Source organism: Rana temporaria, chromosome 5, assembly GCF_905171775.1.
Source record: "Rana temporaria chromosome 5, aRanTem1.1, whole genome shotgun sequence".
Classification (NCBI taxonomy): domain Eukaryota; kingdom Metazoa; phylum Chordata; class Amphibia; order Anura; family Ranidae; genus Rana; species Rana temporaria.
The window spans coordinates 274,905,466-274,928,873 of record NC_053493.1 but is presented as its reverse complement, the minus strand read 5'-3'; positions in this window follow the sequence as shown (position 1 = coordinate 274,928,873).

Here is a 23,408-nt window from a genome sequence, read left to right as displayed (position 1 = left end):
GTACTTGCCTTGCTAACTTACGGCGGCATAGTGTAAATACGATACACTACGACACCGCAAAGATGCTTTCTGAATCTAGCTATAAGTCTTCAAAATGAAATTCCCATATGAAACATATGCATAACAAATATGCATTATGTGGACATTTTTCTTGGAAGCCATTTACTGGTAGTTTGCATAAAAATGAGATGGCAGTAAGAAAGTATCCAATATAGCGGCCTATCATAAGCCAGCTTTCATGGTGTAAGCAACAAAGATTGGGCTTAAAGGTAGCAGAAACATACTTATTGAGATTTTTTAGTAACATCTTTATCATCACCAGAAACAAACTCAACAACCTCTTTGAAGTTCCCTTTAACAAATTCACTGTAGACAATAATGGACAGCCTTGCTGTTTAGAGCATTTATCAATTTTGCTCTGAAAATGGCTCGCTAAACACAAGACAACTAAAAGAAGCATTTTCAAATCTGTATATGAAATGCAATATTCAAAATGCAGAGCAGTAGCAAGTAAAAATGTGAAAATTGCATCAAAAAGTACTTTCGATAATGTTACAATAACTCAAATTTCATTTTGCTGAAAATATGCTACTTTCCCAACTGATTCTTTAAAACGAAAAAAATGTTTCGGCTTAAAATAATGCTGTTCCCTTGTTATAATGCCAAAACACTAGATACACAGGAAGCTCTACACTTCAAACATACAGTAAATGAGTGTTGTACCAACAAATTTAATCCAAAAATATTAGTTTTATTTCCACAGAAGAGAGCAGGTTCATGAAGAAAAAGCCCTTTGAAAAATGAAAAAAAAATTCAAACTTTTTACAAATATATTTTAAACCTGATATAAGTTTTTTTTTTACTTTTAAGTGTATTGTCATCTTTAACCACTTGCCGACCGCCTCTCGATGATATATGTTAGCAGAATGGCACAGGCAGGCAGAGTAATGTATTTATACGGTGCCCAAGGCATCAACATTGTTGCAGGAGCGATCCATCCTGAGGGGGAGGCCACTGATTCAAGGCCCCCTCATGATCGCTCCTGACGAATGAAAAGCTTCCTTTGCTTCTGTAACTGTAAACAGAAGCAGAGGAAGTGATGTCACTCTCCTCGGCCGGTCTCAATGATTGCAGTGTCCATTTTTTTTACTGACCACTGCATTTGGTGTAATTTGTGACTGTAAAAAGTGTTAGGGCAGTTAGTGGTAGGCCCCGTTAGGTCTAGGGTACCCCCCAACCCCCACTAATAAAGTTTAAACCCCTTGATCCCCCTCAATTAACCCTTTCACCCCCTGTCGCCAGTGTCACTAAGCAATCTTTTTCTGATCGCCGTATTAGTGTCGCGGGCGACACTAGTTAGCTTTTTAGTTATTTAGGTTCACTGTCAGGTTTTTATAGCATCAGGTACCCCCGTATACTACCCCATATTGCCCCCTAGTTAACCCTTTCACCCCCTGTCACCAGTGATCACTGTATACGTGCCACTAGATTAGAAATCCTGAAGGCGGTGCTTGGATTTTGGGGTCCCGTACGCTCCCAAAAAGTCTCACACATGGGGTATCCCAATACTCAGGAGAAGAAGCATATGTTGTAATTCCACATATGTCAATGGCACGTTTGAGCAATATATCCTTTAGTGACAAATTTGTGCAAAAAAAAAGTTTGTAATTTTCCCACAACTTGTGGCAAAATATAAAATATTCCATGGACTCAACATGCCTCTCAGCAAATAGCTTGGGTGTCTACTTTCTAAAATGGGGTCATTTGGGGGGGGTTGTGCTATCTTGGCATTTTATGGCCTTCAAAACTGTGATAGTGATAGGTAGTGAGGAGTGAAATAAAAAATGTACGCCCTTAGAAATCCTGAAGGCGGTGCTTGGTTTTCAGGGTCCTGTACACGGCTAGGCTCCCAAAAAGTCTCATACATGTGGTATCCCAGCATTATATCATTTAAAAAACAAACAAACAAACAAAAACATACTTGGGGGGCACACCCTAAAAATGTTTTACATCTAAGATGTGTTGCTATAAGACCAAAGACAATACAAAACAGATTACAGTGCACACATGCAAAAATGTCATTTATCCTGCAAGGCTAGTTAAAAACACCTGAACATAATAAAAAATATGGGGGGTTTGGTCACACTATATGGTCATATAGTGCTAAGCCCACTTACTGCAACAAAGTACCCCTAATTAGCCCTGCAGGATAAATGTAATTTTTGCATGTGTGCGCTGTAATCTGTTTTGTAATATATCATTTGGTGACAACTTTTTGTAAAACATTTTTAAAGGGGTTGTAAAGGTACAATTTTTTTCCCTAAATAGCTTCCTTTACCTTAGTGCAGTCCTCCTTCACTTACCTCATCCTTCGATTTTGCTTTTAAAAGTCCTTATTTCTTCTGAGAAATCCTTACTTCCTGTTCTTCTGTCTGTAACTCCACACAGTAATGCAATACTTTCTCCCTGGTGTGGAGTGTCATGCTCGCCCCCTCCCTTGGACTACAGGAGAGTCAGGACGCCCACTAACACACAGCTCCTTTCTCTATCTGCAACGTAGAGAGTGTCCTAAATCTCCTGTAGTCCAAGGGAGGGGGCGAGCACGACACTCCACACCAGGGAAAAAAACTTGCATTATTGTGTGGAGTTACTAACAAAAGAACAGGGAGTGAGGATTTCTCAGAAGAAATAAGGAGATTTAAAAGCAAAATCGAAGGATGAGGTAAGTGAAGGAGGACTGCACTATGGTAAAGGAAGCAATTTAGGAAAAAAAAATTGTACCTTTACAACCCCTTTAATTTTTTGTAATTTTTTACTCAATTGGGACAAAAAAATATTCAATGGGCTCAACATGCAATTTCCTTGGGCTGTCTACTTTCCAAAATGGGGTCATTTGGGGGCGATTTGTACTGCCCTGCCATTTTAGAACCTCAAGAAATTCGATAGGCAGTCAAAAACTAAAAGCTGCGTAAATTCCAGAAAATGTACCTTAATTTGTAGACACAATAACTTTTGCGCAAACCAATAAATATACGCTTATTGACATTTTTTTTACCAAAGACATGTGGCTGAATACATTCTGGCCTAAATGTATGACTAAAATTGAGTTTATTGGATTTCTATTATAACAAAAATTGGAAAATTTCATTTTTTTTCAAAATTTTCTGTTTATATCGCAAAAAAAAATTGCATATGCAATCAAATATTGTAAAAAGAAAGCTCTATTTGTGGGAAAAAAGGACACAAATTTTGTTTGGGTGCAACATTGCATGACAGCGCAATTACCAGTTAAATCAGTGCAGTGCCAAATTGTAATAAGTCCTCTGGTCTTTATGCAGAAAAATGGTCTGGGGCTTAAGTAGTTAAAGGGGGTCTTCCAGAATATTCTTACAAGAAACCCATCTGGCATTGGACGCCAATATTAAATTACACTCTAAGAGGATCCCTTTATGGTATTATGGAGATTCCCCCACAAAGAGGGCAAAAGGGGTGGCAATTGGCTTTGGAAATAATGTTGGCTTCGAGATCGAGGACAGGAAGGTAGACCCTGAAGGTAGATTCCTGTTCCTGAGAGGAACTATATCCGCCACAAAATATACCTTGGCAAATGTATACTGCCCCAATAAGCACCCTAAAAAATATTTGCTAGAGATCTTAAAGGAATTGGGTGAATTTAAAAAAGGTTACTTAATACTGTCTGGAGATTTAAACGTTACCATGGATAGCAAATTAGATTCCACTTCCGGGGTAGTAGATAAAGAAAAAAAAGTATTAAGAAGGGTAAAAGGAAAACTGTTTGAACATCAATTAGTAGACGTCTGGAGGATTCAACATCCTAACGAAAAAGATTTTACATACCATTCAATGATACACGGAATGTACTCCAGACTGGATTATATATTGATCGAACATAGAGCATTGGAGGTAGTTTTGAAAACATCAATAGAAATAGCCACAATATCAGATCATGCCTCAGTGACAATGAATTTAAAAATTAAAAAGGGAAGTGACGGGGAGAGGAGCCTGGAGAATAAATGAAGATATAATTGAAGATCAAGAAGCAGAGAAGACTATAAAAATAGAAATTGACCAGTATTTTCTGACCAATGACACACCAGAATTAAGTAAAGCAATAATTTGGGAAACACATAAGGCCCTTATAAGGGGCCAATTGATAGCTATTGGGGCTTGAAAAAAGAAAGAAAGAGAAATTAACATGCAAAAAATCTTAAAAGAAATATATGACTTGGAATAAAGACATAAGCAAAATGCTGAAAAAGAAACTCAACGTGCCTTAATATTAAAAAGGGAACTATTAAAAGACCTATTGGAGCAGGAAACGAGAAAGTAGTTTAACAGAATTAGAAAGGACAGATACAAAGGAGGAAATAAGCCTGGAAAATACCTTTAAAAAATGTTAGGGTGCAATAAGTCATTAAACTATATAGAGAAGATAAAGAATGGAATGGGAGAAATGGTGAATAAAACAGCCGAAATTGCAACAGCATCCCAAACATATTATAGTGCATTATACACAATTAGAAAGGAAGATACACATAAGGATAAGGAGAAGAGGAAAGAAAAAAATACAATAATATTTAAAGAATGCAAAATTGCCAAAAACACATGAAGAACGCCTGACAGCTTTGGAAGCAGTGATTACACAGGAAGAAGTTAGAAGAGCATTGAAAGAAACACCTACCGGGAAAAGCCCTGGACCAGATGGGTTCACCATCAAATACTATAAAAAATTTCAGAATCAACTGATCCCGAGACTATGTGATTACTTTAATAAAATAGGGGAAGAAGAGATAATACGACAAGAATCCTTATTGGCCCACATCACTATAATACCAAAACACTGGAAAAGACAAGACACTATGTTCTAGTTATAGGCCTATAGCATTACTAAATGTTGATACAAAACTGTATGCAAAAATTCTAGCTACCCGATTGAAGAACTTAATGCCAGATTGGGTTTACCCAGACCAGACTGGGTTTATACCCAGAAGAGAATGAAGAGACAATAGTTTAAAAACTATACTATTACTGCAGGAAAACAAGAGCGGAAAATCCCCACTTCTACTCCTGACAATAGATGCCGAGAAAGCTTTCAACAGGATAGACTGGGGATTTATGATGGACACGCTTCAACCTTTGGGAATGGGATCTAAAATCAGACACTGGATACAAAACCGGTACAGTAGACCAACGGCAATGGTCAAGATTAATGGTATGATGTCATCGCCCTTTGAAATGCATAATGGGACTATACATGGGTTGCCGCTCTCGCCACTTCTATATGTATTAACACTGGAACCTTTTCTGACATCTCTGCGAAATAATCCAAATATAGAGGGGGCGAGAATAGGTGAAGAAGAACACAAAGTAGCGGCATACGCTGATGACATCTTAGAGGAGAGGAGAGCTAACCTATTTGGGGGTTAAATTGACATCTACAGTAGATGGTCTGTATCTTGCTATCTATATCCCTCTTCTAAATAAGATAAAAACAGATCTAAAAAAGAATATAACAAGCTCACTTTCATGGCTTGGAAGAATAAATGTCTTTAAGATGGTTATCCTCCCAAAAATAACATATAAATTCCAGATGTTACCCATAGACATTCCACAGAGTTTTTTTAAGATTATTAAAACAATGCTGATAAAATATAAATGGAAAAACAAAAAACTGAGAGTAAACTTTGCAACATTAACAAGAGGAAAAAAACACGGAGGATTAGCAGCACCGGATATAATTAGATATTACAAGGCCATGATTATTGCACGAATGATAGAATGGGGAAATAAAGACAAAGAAAAAGAGAAAATATGGGTCCGAATGGAAAATACTATAAGTAAAACAGCACTTCACAAAAATGTATGGATACCACGAAAATATAGAGTGTTGGATGTAGACACACATGGACTAACAAAAAACGTTTTCAAAGTATGGGATTTAATTTATAAACAGAATAAATGGATTTATAATTCACCTTTAATTTCACTCCTGGAAACTAACTTTTTTTATCCCTGGGAAAGGGAGTCGGTTGGGAAATAAAATGGGGGCAGCACAAATAAAGGATATCATAGACCAGGGAAAGATAAAACCACTCATGGAGATAAAAGGAAAAAACAGGTGGGATGTCAACGAATGGGAATATCTTCAATTAAAACATCTGGTAAATTCAATACCCTCACCTATAAGAGATGAAAAGGAATTAACAGCACTAGAAAAATTATGCTCTCTACAAACTCCACTAAGGCGTGTGATATCAAGAGTATATCGAATTCTGACAGAATTGGAGCTACAAGGAAGTCCCTATTTCATAGAGAAATGGGAAAATAATTAAATAAGAAATTCGATGACCAATAATTTGAAAGAATAATAGCATCCGTACATAACACCACAACCAACATGAATACAATTGAAATGAACTACAAGTCCATTTCGAGATGGCATAGGACACCCAAAGTGATCCATAAATATAATAAAGACAAAACCCCATTATGCTGAAGAGAATGTGGACAGATTGGAACAACTACACATATATGGTGGGACTGTCCAAAGATAAAGGAATACTGGCAGGAAATCAAGGAACACGTGAAAGTAATAACTGGAAAAAGGATATCTAATAGCATACAAACGTGTGTGTTTCATGAACCAACATAATTAAATATAAGCTATAGGAAAACATTAATTCCACCATTGATAAATGCTGCAAAAGGATTGATACCAAAATACTGGCTAAGTACAAAAAAACTGAGACAAAAGAATGGTTCGAAAGAGTGGAAAGCTATAGTAAAATGGAATATCTATGCAGTAGTGATCTGGGCCAACTTAATACATATAATAGAAGATGGAGACAATGGAAACATTTCAAATCAGAGGAGGAGTACTTGGGAAAAAAATAGATGACAACAGAAGATGAAAGAAGAAAAAAAGGAAGGAACAAACCATTAGGGGACAAGGGAGGGAGGGGGCTAGGTATGGTTCTATAATTAAATTTGATAGATAAAATAATATACAATAGGGGGAAGGAAAGGAAAAGGGGGGGGAGGAAGGGAGGGAAAAAAAAGGAAGGGAAAACACAAATAAAAATATAATGAAGTTAAAGATAAAATATAAAAATCATCTTTTGGAAAACCACAAATGATGCAAAACCGAAGAAGAGACGATACTAATGAATGAATGAAATCATGAGCAAGTCTCTTTCTGTGGTTGAGTCTAAGGTGATTGGAAAAAAAAATTCAAAATGATAATCAGACTTTCAAGGTACCACACAGAAATGTGCAAAGCAGACTGAGGAATGGTGCACTTTCCACCTGACTGCTGTTTTCATTTCACATAGGATGTGAGCCAGCGGCCTAAGAGGCGCTTTACTGGGAATATGTCTTGGAAGTTGGTTGGGTATTTTTTGGAAGATTAACCACACGCTGTGTCTGTGGGAAGAAAGGAGAGCTGTTAACCGGCAAGCCTGTCAGCACATCATTTTCACTGACAATCAGGGCACTGATGATCAGCCCCATCAGTGCCATCTATAATTGCCCATTAGGCATCAGTGCTGCCTATCAGTGCCTCCTCATCATTGTCCATCAATGCTGCATATCAGTGCCCATCAGCAACACTTATCATTTCCCAATATCAGTGCTACCTATTGGTGCAGCCTCATCAGTGCTGCCTCATCAGTGCAGCCTATCAGTGCCCATCAGTGCAGCCTCAACAGTGCACATCAGTGAATAAAAAAAATATTTATTTGCTAAAATTTAGCAACTTCAGAAACTAAGAAAACATTTTTTTGCTTAAAATGTTTTGGTCTTTTTTCGTTTGTTTAGCAAACAATCAACAACCCAGTGGTGATTAAATACCAACAAAAGAGAGCTCCAGCTGTCTCAAAAAAATGATAACATTTTTGTTTGGGTACATTGTTGCATGACATTCAAAGAGTGAAAGCACTGAAAGCTGAAAATTGGCTTGGGCAGGAAGGGGTAAAAGTGCCCGGTAGGCAAGTAGTCTATATCATCTGTGATGAACTGGACCTTTATTGACTTCGAAAGACAGTAGCTGGTTGTTACCTAAAGTTATAATGCATAATAACAAGAATAAGCATTCTTCCGGGGACTACACCGACAATTATTGGATAGCCATTAAGGAAGTTTGCCTTCTGTCCAATTGAGGAGGGATATATTCAGGCACCGCAAATAGATGTCTCACATTAATACAGAATTTAACATAATTAAAGGACCTGTGTTCCATGTTGGTGGGATTGTTAGCCAGTGATGTCCCTGTTTGCCTCATGTCTACCTATAGGAGCCGTTTTAGCAGTTCTGATTCAATACATGCACTGCAAGGAAGCTTTAATAAATAACACTCTTCTGTCCTAAGGAAGCTAAGTTGTCTGTCAAATGCCTTGAAATTAGATACCATTCTATCATTTGCCAAGATTTTTTTATGTATTTAATATTCCATTAAAATAAACTAGGAGGTTTAGTATATATATATATATATATATATATATATATATATATATATATATATATATACACATTTTTGTGTAATACCTCTAAGGTCCAGTTATCCATGTTAATGTTGTCATGAAAGCTACCAGCCTGGCCTGTACTTTTACATATAGTAGATAATGAAAATATACAGGTTACATTTATAAATTAGATCTCTCTTACTTTGAATTATATACAAGAAATGGCTTGCAATTAAGTTGAACAAAATATAGTTAAGGTTATGACTGCTGTTAGTCAGATTTTTATTTTGCCACCTATGAAAGCACTAAGCAAATTAGTATTGGTTAATGAATGCTGCAGACAAGAACTAGAATATAATGCTTTCTTAAATATAATTATCATTACAAAGTACTAATGTTTGCACCTGGATGTTTAATGTTGCATTACTAAATTTCCTCTTTTATTAAGAGAAGCTTAAATGTGCAGATCCCCTAGAGCTCAGTAACATTAGATCACTTTCTATTTTTAAAACTCTCTTTTCTGCATGTAGAAAGAGAAGAAAACTGTCATTTACCTCTGCTATTTCGGACAGAGACCCTGTAATAGGATCCCATATTAAAAAGCTAATTCAATACTGGAACAATCTATGAATTATACTAATTAAAGCCCCCACGACACTACTGTCCTGCAAAGGTTGGTGCCCAAGTTAAATGGTACACTTTTGTATCATTAACCAAAAGTATTTATTGTCACAGGAGGTTTATCCCCCAATTACATTTACAATCAAACAATACATGTTAATTTTTAACACCAAAAACTTTTTCTGACTATAGAAAGTTTAAAAAATACTTTGCCCTACCCTAGTTAACTAAATTGTTAACTAAAATGTAACCTGACCCTTAAACATAACTTATAACCCAACTCCTACTCTGAACTTAATGCTTACACCTAAACCTAACCCTTAAACTCAAAATCACCTGTTCCATGCTCCATGCCTGGCCTTTTTTCCCTGTACAAGGCTATTAGCATGCAGCCAATCGGCAGCCTTTGGCACCTTAGCCAATCCATGGCCAGCCTCTGTCTTGAAGAGTCAATGCATGTGTTGCTAGTTGTTTTAGTATTGTATTCACACACTGAACCCATTTTTTCCCTGTGGCTTTACAAGCGCCGCCCACCCAGTGATTTTTAATGTTCTCTCTGTGTCCAGTCTTCCCAATGCAATCTCTTAGGCCCTGTACACACAATCAGTCCAAACTGATGAAAACGGACTGAAATTCAGTTTCATTAGTTCACCGATGAAGGAGACTGATGGTCTGATGTGCGTACACACCATCAGTTCAAAAACCGATCGAGTCCAATGCGGTGACGTAAAACACAACGACGTGCTGAAAAAAACGAAGTTCAATGCTTCCAAGCATGCGTCGACTTGATTCTGAGCATGCGCGAGTTTTAACCAATGCTTTTGCATACTAACCATCGGTTTTGACCGACCGGTCAAGCGTCCATCAGTCCAATTTTAAAGCAAGTTCTAAAACTTTGGTCTGAAGGACAAAAATCCGAAGGGGCATACACACGGTAGGTTTGGACTGATGAAACTGAACTTCAGTCCGTTTTCATCAGTTTGGACTGATCGTGTGTACAAGGCCTTAGACTGCTTTCACACTGAAAGCTCCGGCAGTTAGTGCTAAAGCGCTGCTTGTTTTAGCAGCGCATTAGTGCTGTTTAAGCACCACTTTTCAGTCGCTAGCGGGGCACCTTTAACCCAAAAAAAGGGTTAAAAACTCCCATTGTGCGGCACTAAATACAGCGTTGCATAATAGTTTTTGGGCGCTTAATAAAGCACCTGAAAACCACCCAGTGGGAAAGGGGTCTTAGTACCTTCATACCTCTTGAACCACAGTGATTTGCTGTGGGTTCCAGCCTGCCATTCTTTACCAGCACCTGTGCACTCTTAATCTGTTGCCTGCTTCTGTGTTTTTTTGTGCACACCTAGCCTGCACTCCAGCCTGCTTCCAGTGATCCAATGTGACCTTAACCCTTCCTACTAGGGATGGGCCGAACACCCCCCTGTTTGGTTCGCACCAGAACATGAGAACAGACAAAAAATTGTGCGAATCGGGGCGGTGTGATTGAAGATAGATGGACAAAGCGGGACACTTTTTTTTTTCTTTTTTAATAAAGGAATTGTCAAAAACTGTGTATTGAGGTTTTTACTTTTTGACCCTTTTTTTGGTGAATGGGTAGGGGTACAATTTACCCCTACCCATTTACATAGGGGAGGGTCGAGATCTGGGGGCCTCTTGTTAAAGGAGGCTTTCAGTTTCTGATAAGCCCCTAGCCAGCAGACCCCCACAACCCCTGGGCCAGGGTTGTGGGGACGAGGCCCTTTTTCCTATCAACATGGGGACAAGGTGCTTTGGGGGAGACCCCAAAGCACCCTCCCCATGTTAAGGGCAAGTGGCCTGGTATGGTTCTGGAGGGGGGCGCTTGCTCATCCCCTCCCTATCCTGGTCTGCTAGGCTGCTTGCTCGGATAAGGGTCTAGTCTGTTTTTTTTTTATTTAGGCATGGAGTTCACCTTAAAGAGCCTGGTAAGGCCTGGGAAGATGACCCATGCCACTTTTTTCTTAATTCTGTCATATGGTTTCCCTTAACCACTTCAATACACTATATTATATACTGTACACTGCACTATATACCCTGTGCTGTATTATATATACTACACTAACTGCACTATATACTCTGAACTGCAGTACATATACTATATGGACTGCACTATATACTCTGAACTGCAGTATATATACTATACGACCTGCACTATATACTCTGCAGAAAAATTGAGCCTTAGGTGTTGCTAGAACACTGTAACCCCTCACAGTTACTCTTGTTGGGTACAGGAACGGACCCTGCTGTAAACAATTATATAAAACATTTTAATGACATGCCCCAGTCAAACAGGTGCAGACAAATTGGGCCTTGGGTGTTGGTGTGCCAGAACATTGTAACCCCTTACAGTTACTCTTGTTGGGCTTAGGAATGGGCCCTACTGTTAAATAATTATTTAAAAATTTAAAAATAGGATAGGCAGTATAGGCAGTCTTCAAGAGATCCCAGATTCCTAGAAAATTCAATCAGTTAGAATCAGGGGCTTGATAGCTGCTGATCCAGGACTGATTTATTTTTAAAAATGTGAGCCTATCAACAGAGTCTGTGGAAAGGCGCACTCTTTGATCCATTACAAACCCTCCAGCAGCACTGAATGTCTATTCAGAAAGCATGTGGTTCCAGGACAGGCCAGTAGCTCTTGCCCCTAGATATTCCTGCACCATATAATGCAGACGCTGGTGATGGTTGCTTGAACCCTTAGCTCTGAGGACTGAAAAATTGTTTAAAGGCATCGGTCAGCCAGCCACCTTCTCCACTGCTCTTCCTCTGACCGAACAAAGCCTCAGAAACATGTTGTCCAGCACCAGGAAATGGCAACCTCCCAGGATCTGGAAAGGCTTTACACAAACTTTTCTGCAAGGCTTCCTGAAGATGTTTCATCCTCTGCTCCCTCTGCAAAGGCAGGATGAGTTCTGCAACTTTACCCTTGTAATGTGGATCAAGAAGGCTTGCCAGACAGTAATGATCCCTCTCCTTGATACCACGAATCCTTTCGCAGGCTTTGCGGAATCAGGAAACCCATGCAGCAAAAGTTTGCAGAGGCATTCTATTCTGAGTCCTCTGGATCACTGAGCATGACATTGTCAGGCACTACCTCCTCCCAGCCACGTACAACTCCTTTGGTTTCTGGGGACTAAAAACCATCCCTTGAAGACTGCTGCATGTTATCCTCCATGTCAATGCTGACACAATCCTCCTTCTCTTCTTCTAGTGTATTTGGCCGCCCTGCAGGAATGCTATCGGCATAACACAGAGAGGAAAGAAAGTCCTCTTCCTCCCACTGTTCTGCTTCAAATTCCCTGTCCATGATTCCACGAAGCGTTTGCCCAGACAGAGTTCACCCAAAGGCCCCAATCAGATGACCTGCCATTGCCACCTGCGGCAGAGAATGAAGAGGGACTACCCTTTGTGTTCATCGCAGATGAGGCGTTTGCGCTGGGTCCCCACCTGATGAGGCCTTTTCCCCAAAGGACCCTCACCCCTGAGAGAAGGGTGTTTAATTTCAGGCTGGCCAGAGTCAGAAGGGTTGTTGAAAATGCGTTTCCGCCTCTTTCTGACCTCCATAAATCTGGCGGAGTACAAGTGGAATCACGTTGTGATGTGCTGTTGCATTCTTCACAACTTTTAAAAAAAACTATTAAAAACAATCAAAACAACAAACAAAATTAACATCATTTTTTTTGGCCATATTCCACTATTTCAAACCCTTCCAACAACATTCAGTATCTTTTTTAGTCTTTGCTCCACCTGCTTGGTCTTTTGCCTGATCTGGAGCAAATTTTGGTTGATTTGATCCAGGTCACGTTTGCAGACCCTGATTTCATGGATCACCAACTGGGCACTGTGACTGATGAATGTTTCTTGCTCCACAGGCCGAATATCACCTAAAAATTTAGAAAAACACCATGTATTATAAATATGCAGGCCTACATCTATTACCTGAAGCTGTGGTGTATGACACTGACCTTTTGTGGTGCCAGTTTCGACTTCCTCCGCTTCTTCCTCCACATCCCGCGAGGATGGGTCTTGGTTTGGAGGTGTGGGGTTCGTAGGCTCCTGTCTTGAAGCTCTTTGACGCCCTATGAGATTGAAACAAAAGGTATACTTGAGTAAAAAAAGATTTGAGGCCTGAAAGAGGAATATGAATCACTCTTTGAAAGTGTGGTACAATTGTCTGTTTTGTCAATAACCTCTAAGCTGAACACATGAATTTATCCATTACCAAAGCTGGTACATTTATCTATTCTGGTCAAGTTTCCCACATGGAAACACACAAAGTATCCACTGGATCACTTGTGTGTGACACCCTAAGTGCCGGTTCACACTGGGGCGACCTGGGATCCGACTTCAAGTTGCCCCAAGTTGCTTGGTCGAGAAAATGAATGGAAGTGAATGGGAGCCGTCTTAATGTACACTACTGAAGTCGCTCCGACTTCAGAAAAGGTTCCTGTACTACTTCAATCCGACTTCTAGGTGACTTGTAGGCAACTTGTACCCATTGATTTCAATGGAAGTTGCCTCAGAAGTCGGATCACTGTCTTAACTGAAGCAACAATACAGGAAGATAACATACATTTCTCAGGCAAACCCCTCCTTCCCCCTCCCTTCCACAGAGCTGATTGTTGTTTGATTGGCCACTGGAAAGCCTCCTGTCCTGGAGGCAACTTGAAGTTGCCTTGTAAGTTGCCTGATGATTCATACTCAAGTCGTGTCCAAGTTGCCTCCAAAAGTCGTGCTAGAAGTCGTGTTGCCCCTGTGTGAATGGGCTCTAAAAAGGTTGTTCTTGTGGCCCACACTTGTGCTACTGAGTCCAGATGTGTAACCAGCTTCTGAGCATACTCTCTTTACCGTATACTGAATCCAGTTAGATTAGTTAAATAAAGTTACCAACATATCTACACAACCATGTTCCAAAAAAATATTCTCACATAAATAGTTCAAGATGTCAAGTCTCATGTTCGTGGGCACAATAATCGGTTGTAGGAATCATCGTTCAATCGATCACTAATAATAACACGATCTTTTTGTCTGATACAGTGTTAACTACATTTGACCATGCCTAAATAGGCATGGTCAATTTTAAAGGCAGTCAACATGGGCATGATGGGGAAGCTGGACGATTATACCGACCTTGTGCAGATCCCTTTTTCTGTTCCTGCTTCTGCTCCTGTTCCTGCTCCTGCCACAAGCTCTCCTCCAGGGATACAGCCTCCAAAGGCTTGGTTATCAAAGGCTGCAGGAAAAACTGCAGGGAATACTGCAGGGAAGGCTAAAAAGAAAACCAGAAAATTATGATATATGTGCTTCTCATGGTCCCAATTTTTTTCTTGACATCCTTGGTTGTTTGCTGTTGGGTTCTGTGTCTGCACAAATTCAAGCAGGGTCTCCAGTGCTGCCTTCTTGGCTTCTTTGTTTTTATTACCTGTGTTTTTGGTTTGGCTTCAGCCTTTATTTTATTTTGAACCAGAATAAATGGATTTTTGGTTTTCTGTCAAAACTTGACCATGTGTTTTTATTAAAAATAGAGTTTGCTAGTGAGTAGGCAGGGACATTTAAAAAAAAAAAATCAAATTAACAAGGGACACTAACCTCCTTGTGGGTAAATAATACTAAATAATAATGTTGTTGTGGTAACTTGACCCACTGGAAATGAAAAGCAGTCTAAAATATTATCCAATTAATAACCAAAAAAGAAGACCTTCATTAAAAGATTGAAAATCTTTTTCATAGGGAGATCTGGCTCCCAAAAAATAATTATTATTCATGAGATAACAATAAATAATAAAGAAACAAGTTTGTCATAACTCTGTGAGAATATCAGCACCAAAAGATTTTGATTAGTGTAGCATTAAAAAGAAGAAAAGAATGTGCTGCATTAAACGATGCCATAATTTACAACATGACGAATGTGCTATCTCCATTACGAATGCTAGTTTTACCAGAACGAGCGCTCCCGTCTCATAACTTGCTTCTGAGCATGCACATTTTTTCCCATCATTAAAGCCTACACACGACCGTTTTTAACGACGTGAAAAACGACATGAAAATTTAGAGCATGTTCTAAATTTTTAATGCCCATTTTTCACGTTGAGAAAAATGCTCTGGAGCCCACACACGATCGTTTTTAATGACCATTTAAAAAAAATTAATTTTTCACGTCATGAAAAACGATCGCGGCATCAGTCTTTTGGAAGTGTATCCAGCAGGCCCATGTGAACGTGAGCTTGGAAGAGGAATCGTTTGTGATGTTCATGAGTTCTTCCATTTCAATGATTTTGAGTAGGAAGCGGGTGAGCCAGTTATGAGCCACTTATGTGAGCATTTGGTGCCTGCACATTGAACACAAATGTCATTTAGATGACCTGATATCATTGTTGCAACTTAGGTCTCGTTCACATGGGGTTTATGAATCTGCATTCTGTGTGAGGGCCATGTTTACCCAAATGTGGATGCACAGCTGTTCCATGCATCACCCATTGCTGTCAATTGGAATGCAGCAGATGCACAGACACAGCTGCTGCTCCCAATGTGAAATCCATGTGGATGCTGGTGCATGGCCCAAATGCACCGAGGATGTGTTTGGGGCCATGCACCTGCACCCCTATAGATGTCACATTGTGGGCAGTGGCTGTATCCATGCAGCCACTGATTCCCAATTGACAGCAATGCCACTGCCTGCACAGGGATGCACAGAACACCTATGCACCAGGGTGCAGGTAAACACAGTCCTCACATGGTGTACAGATACAGTATATATGCCCCACGTGAACAGGCCTTAGGTTTCATTCAGATGGTCATGGAGACCCATCCTACTTGCATACTCCCTTTGTGTTGGGAAAAACTCCACTAAACATAAACGTACTGTAGCACCAAAACCCATTAAAGTCAAAGGGAGTCAAATGTAATACCATTCAAGACCAATTTGCAAGCTTTTGTTAAAAATAGGACATGGGTAGTTGTGCACTGCAATTTTGGACATGTTCTAATGCAATAAATTAATAAATAAATACTGTACAGCAGAGAGAGGGTCTATTATTGTGGCTTAAGGGGCAATGTTAAACATGCACAAATCTTTTAAATAGCATTATTTATGAATGCCTTAATCACATGCCGACCGCGCCATAGCTGAAAGATGGCTACAGCGCGGTCTGGGAGGGTGTCCATGGACATCCTCCCAAGATATCTTGCTCCCGCGCGCCCTCTGAAATATCCGTGACCGCAGGGTCCGGAAGACCCGGCGCATCACGGATCACGGTAAATGGCAGCTCATAGCAGCCGTTTACAATGTAATCGCTCTGCCAAATGACGCCGTCATGTCATGACGCCGGTTCCTCTCTGCCCTCTCTATACTGATCGATACAGTGTGAGAGGAGAGGGAGAGAGATCGGGTGCAGCAGCGCTGTGGGCTGGATGTGTAGTGCCCACAGCGCTGCTCTGTGCCCATTCCAGCCATGCCCATACTCTGCAATACTCTGCCAATACTCTGCCAATACACTGCAATACTCTGCAATACTCTGAAGATGTGCCGATCGTCTCCCGTTCAGCGCTCTCAGCCAATGGCTGAGAACACTGACCAGAGTGTTCTGGCGAGGGGGGGTTACTCCCCCTGTTAGATCAAAACAGCATAGCAGGCGAGATCACTGTCAGTTTTTTTTTTTTTTTTTTTTTTTTTTGCCCTGCTGGGTCGAACAAAAAAACTACTAGTGTGTACTAGGCTTTAGACTGGGCTTGTCATTAGAGTGGATGTTTGCCTTTACTCATCTTTCTTTGAACTATGTCATTAGAGTGGATGTTTGCCTTTACACATCTTTTCATTGCTTGCTTGCATGGCTTGCTTGCATGGCTTGCTTTTACCTTCATTTAATCTATCCTTTTCATTAGTGCTATCTAATGCCTGCTATATAATTATTGCCATTAGGCATGGTCTATACATTTCTGTGAAAATTAGTACATTTTCTGGACTTTGTAGGTAATCGCCCCAATAGTGGGCATTTGTAGGCAAAATAAATGCATGTCAACTAACATTGGCAGCTTATTCTTTGGTTATTTTATTACTGGCTTTGTCATTGTTTGGTTTAAAACAATGGTATGTTTTTAATGTGATATGTGGTGAAGGGTATTTAGGTTGTAATATGTTGCTATTGTGACATGCAATATATATCCAAAAGTATTAGGACGCCTGCTTTCACACACACACAAACTTTAATGGCATCCCAGTCTTAGTCTGTAGGGTTCAATATTGAGTTGAACGACCCTTTGCATCTATAACATCTTCAACTCTTCTGGGAAGGCTGTCTACAAGGTTCAGAAGTGTGTCTATGTGAATATTTGATAATTTGAGCATTCTTTAAGAAGCTCATTTGCAAGGTCAGTCACTGATGTTGGACGAGAAGGCCTGGTTCACAGTCTCCGCTCTAATTCATCCCAAAAGGTGTTCTATCGGGTTGAGGTCAGGACTCTGTGCCAGTCAAGTTACTCCACACCAAACTCGCTCTTATATGTCTTTATGGACTTTGCTTTGTGCACTGGTCCAAATCATTTGGTGGAGGGGTTATTATGGTGTGGGGTTTTTTTTTTCAGGGGTTTGCCTTGAGTTTTACCTACAGTATTACTGTAGGGTGGCAGTAAATGTTTTGAAACATAAATCCAGCGAAAACTATTTTTCCCTCAACACAAAGCCCAGATTCACAGTGCAAGTACGCCGGCGTATCTACTGATACACTGGCGTACTTTCAAATTTGCCGCGTCGTATCTTTAGTTTGAATCCTCAAACCAAGATACGACGGCTTCTGGTTTCGATCCGACAGGCGTACGGCTTCGTACGCCTTCGGATCGTAGGTGCAATACTTCGGCGCCCGCTGGGTGGAGTTTGCGTAGTTTTCCGCGTCGGGTATGCTAATTAGCTTTTTCCGTCGATCCACGAAGGTACGCGCGGCCGTCGCATTCTCTTACATCGTCGCTAGTCGGCTTTTCCCGGCGTATAGTTAAAGCTGCTATTTCGTGGCGTATAGATAGACTTGCCATGTTAAAGTATGGCCGTCGTTCCCGCATAGAATTTAAATTTTTTTTTTTTTGCGTAAGTCGCCCGTGAATAGGAAAGGACGTAACTCACGTCTAAGTTAAAAAAATTACGTCGGTGTGACGTCATTTCGCGCAAAGCATGGCGGGAAATTTCGAAATGGAGCATGCGCATTTCAATCGGCGCAGGGACGTGCTTCATTTAAATGAATCACGCCCCCTACCCGCCCAATTTGAAATACGCGCCGAGAAATACACTACGCCGCCGTAACTTACAGCGCAAAATCTTCCTGGATTCGAAAATGCGCCAGGTAAGATACGTCGGCGCCAGGGCAATTCTTTGTCAATCTGGCCCTTAATTTCTACATAATATGTACAGTAATTGAGGGACCTGAATCAGTCATATACTAAAGTAAGGTAAAGGGAAAGTGTGTTGGGCCAAAGCTGTGTAAGGCACCAATACTGTAGCAGCAACACTAGGGGGTTATTTACAAAGGGAAAATACACTTTGCACTACAAGTGCAAAGTGCACTTGAAATTGCACTGAAAGTGCACTTGGAAGTGCAGTCGCTGTAGATCTGAGGGGTAGAACTGAAATGAGGGGAAGCTCTGTTGATTTTATCATCCAATCATGTGCAAGCTAAAATGCATTTTTTTTATTTTCCTTGCATGTCCCCCTCGAATCTACAGTGACTGCACTTCCAAGTGCAAATTCAAGTGCACTTTGCACTTTATTGCCGCGTTCACACGATCGGTCAAACCAATGAGAATCATCTGATGGACCGTTTTCATCGGACCAAACCGATCGTGTGTGGACCCCATCGATTATTTATCCATAGGTTAAAAAAAAGCAATCTTGTTTTAAATTTAACCGATGGATACCTAACCGATAGAAGAAAAAAAACGATTGTTTGTAGGCACGTCCATCGGTTAGAAATCCACGCATGCTCAGAATCAAGTCGACGCATGCTTGGAAGCATTGAACTTCATTTTTTTCAGCACGTCGTTGTGTTTTACGTCACCGCGTTCTGACACGATCGTTTTTTTAACCGATGGTGTGTAGGCACGACTGACCATCAGTCAGCTTCATCAGTTAACCGATGAAAACGGTCCATCAGACCGCTTTCATCACATGGACCGATCGTGTGTACAGGACTTTAGTTTGTAGTGCAAAGTGGATTTGCCTTTTGTAAATGACCCTCAAGCTGTTGTAGTTGTAGTTTGCTAAAGCTCATAATAGCACCTTTTCCCTTTATAGCTCTGTGATCGAAGAAAAATCTAAAAAAGTCTTTAGCAAGTTTCTAAAATTACTTAAACAGGAAGCCATGGCAGGCTTTCAGTATGTACTTCCTTGAAAATATCTCACACTTTTTCAGTAACAGATGACATGAAACAGAACTGCCCAATGGGCCACAGATCTATGTATTGTTTTATGAGTTTTAATGGTAAGGGTCATATTATTGTTCCTGTGCAGGAGTGTGAATTACAAGGTTCTTATAGCTCACCCATTGCTGGAACTTTGTGATTTATATTGTTATGTTTTCCTTGCCACACATACTGTAGCTGCATAATGCACTCATCTGCTTTTAAAGTTTGAGAGTGTTAATAGGAAAATCCTGGAAATGTTACTATTCAGGCCTAATGGAAGATCTGGCTCTATTGTGCTGTGTTCTCACCTCATAAAAAAAAATGTTTTATGATGGCATATTTTATTTTTACAAATACAGTTTGGGAAAAATTGACTTTCTACTTATATAATAAAAATATACCACAGTCACATTCCTCCTTTTTTTTATCATAAACACTTTTTTTAACCCCCAAGTCCAGCATTTTTAAAGATTTCAAACATTGATTGTGGCACCATTGTTGATTTTATTTAATACATATTATTAAATTATTATTTAATATTTATATCTCTGTATATTTACTAGATGTAGCTGTGGCACATGGCCACCTCTAAGCAGAACAGGGATTTTATGTAAGCTTTTCTGCAGCTGTTTTACTAATAATAGATAGTTGAAAGAGCAGTGAGACCACCACCACTAGTAGTAGAAGCAAGAATGTCCCAATTAGTCAGTTATACAAAGGATGCCAACAAGCAAGTAAAAAGTGCTGAGGCTTGTAATTAAAATAACAATAATGTATACAGTTTATATATCATCTAGTCCATCATTGTTCCAAGCCCGTGGCTTAGAGATTATTATAGCCAGGCAATTAGTTCCTATGGAAGTTGATTTGCAATGGCACCCTGCATATTTTTTTCACTACAGGTACCTTGTATGGACTAAAGCTTATCTAAGTTAGTTTAAAAAATAATCATTAATACTTGATGGATACTACGGCCCGGATTCATGTAGAGCGGCGTATATTTGTGCGGGCGTAGCGCATCTCATATGCGCTACGCCGACGTAACATTGAGAGGCAAGAACAGTATTCACAAAGCACTCGCTCCCAACGTTGCGCCGGCGTAACGTAAATTGTCCGGCGTAAGCCCGCCTAATTCAAAGTAGGAAGGAAGTGGGCGTGATCCATTAAAATTAAGCTTGACCCCATGCAAATGATGGGCCGAACGCGCCCAGGCTCCGACGGCGTAGGAAACTTACGTCGTTCGGATGAAGCCACATTTCAGGCGTTTTTTAGCATTGAGAATCAGGCGCATAGATACGACATCTGAGCACTTACGCGGCGTATAGAAAGATACGTCGGCGTAAGTGCTTTGAGAATCCGGGCCTTAGAGTTTATGTAAACCCAAAATCATTTTTTTTTTTTGCCAACCACTACGGGCATGTTTATTTGGCACAACCTTGGCATTACTAAAGATAAGAAAGTAATACATACATTGATCTTTTCTGTGGAATGTATAGAAAGAAAGACTTAAAACATGGGAAGTGCTTTTTTTTTCAGTTTTGATCAATGTCATTTAAAAAAAAAGTAGCTTTACTTTAAAAAAAGGAAGTATGGATGTATGCTATAATTTGTGCCATATAAAATCATGAAAATTATGCTTTGCAAATTTCTGGCAAATGAAAAAAGTGTTGCACATTTTCTTGTTATGTGACACTGATAAAAGTAACAAATAGACATGGGCCGAACATCCCTCAGTTCGGGTTCGCGGCAAAACTTTTGAATATCACAGAAGTTTTGGAACCAAATAACGAACCTAGTTGACATCTTTGGGATACAAACTGGAAAAATCAAATGTGCCCATTTTGAAGGCTTATATGAAAGTATTTAGTATTTAGGCATACAATGATTCTGGTGGACTGGGTACTGCTCTAAGGAACATGTATCAATAAAAAAAAGTTGGTACAAAACATCATTTTTAAAATGAACAGTGATTTACTGATGCTTAAAGTGAAACCATAAAAATGGGAAATAACAATAAAAATTAGAAATTCCTTTAAATATAGTGCCTGGGGTTCCCTTAGTCTGCCTGTAAAGTGGCACATTTGTACCATGTATAGAACCTGCTGCATCATTAATGACATTTATAAAGCCCAAAAAAAATTTTTTTCCCTGCAAGCTTTCTTTGTTTTGTAAACAATGGCTTGGGGAGTGTGTATGTATAATGAGGCCACAATTTAGTGCAATCAGAACTAGATTAGAGATTTGTGGATAAATTCGGGTGTCTCTTTCGCAGACTTTGGATAGAAGTAACAGGTGCGTAAAACTTGGGCTTTGCTTTACCTATAGAGGTACTCTTGATGAAAGCAAGAATTGCTGTCAAAAATTAAAATGATAAGCCCTGGCCAAACAGTGACGAAATGTTTTTGTCTTTTGTGTGTCAGTGGTGCCTTTACACCATAACCCTATAGAGGTACGCTCGATGAAAGCAAATATTGGCCTTGCAGTAACAAATTTAAATGATATGCACCTGTCAAACAGGTGCAAAAAAATTGGTCTTTGGGTGTTGATGGTGCCTTCACACCGTAAACCTATAGAGGTACTCTTGATGAAGCAAGAATTGGCCTTGCTGTCAAAAATTGAAATGATATGCCTGGCCAAACAGTGGCAGAAAAATTGGTCTTTGGGTGTTGGCGTTGCCTTGACACCATAACTCTATAGAGATACTCTTGATGAAAGCAAGAATTGGCCTTGCTGTCATAAATGTAAATGATATGCACTTGTCACAAAACCTCTGGCAGCACTGAATGCCCATTTAGAAAGCACGCTGGATGCAGGGCAGCCCAGCAGCTCAATTGCATACTGGGCAAGTTCTGGCCAGTGGTCTATTTTCATGACCCAGTAACTCAGTGGCTCGTCAACTGGAAAGCTCTTCATGCCTGTTTTCGCCCCTAAATAATCTCCCACCATATGATGAAGACGCTGCTGATGGGATGTGGAAGCTGAAAGCCCTGGGCGCCAAGGAGTAGAAACATTTTGAAAAGCATCACTGAGGTGGTCCCCTTCTCCACCGTTCCTCTCTTGACCAACAGAAGCCTCAAAACTAAATTTTCCAAGAGACTGTAACCTACCAGTGTTATACAATAATGTCCTTCTCCTTGATGCTACGTATATTTTAAGAATGAGGATGCCCATGCACCGCAAGTTTGCGGAGGTATGAGAAGCAGACTCCTCGGGTTTGCTAAAGATTATAGTATCTGGAACTGCCACCTCCCAGCCATGTACTACTCCTAAGGGTTCTGGGGATGGAAAACCATCTGTTAAGGGTTGATGTATGTCTTCCTTTGCTTGCCACCAAAAACTGCCAGAATCCTCTTCCCTCTCATCTTGTGTGTTGTGTGGCATCACAAGAATTGTGTCTGCATAGAGGAAATTAAGTCATACTCTTCCTCCCACTGCTCTGTCTCGAGTGCCCTTTCTATAATGCCACGCAGATCCTGCTCCAGCAGGAACACAACAGGGATTGTGTCACTGATGCAAGCAATGTCACGGCTCACCATCCTTGTCGTCTCCTCAAATGGTGAGAGTACAGCGTATACATCCTTTATCAGCAGCCATTGGCGTGGGAAAAAAATAAAGTTGGCCTGAGCCTGTCTTTGTGTCATACTCACACAGGTGTGAGGCAATCAAGCATTGCCAAAGTCGAGTTCTACCTGGTGGGCATGTCATAAATCAGGCGGTTTAGAGGCAGGTTGAATTCCCACTGAATTTTAGACAGCCAAGCACTGGCTGTGTATGATCACTTGAAATGGCTACAGACTCTTCTGGCCTGCTTTAGCAGAGCTTCCAACCCTGGGTATTTGCTTAAGAAATGCTGCACCACCAAATTAAGGATGTGCCAGGCATGGCACGTGTCAACTT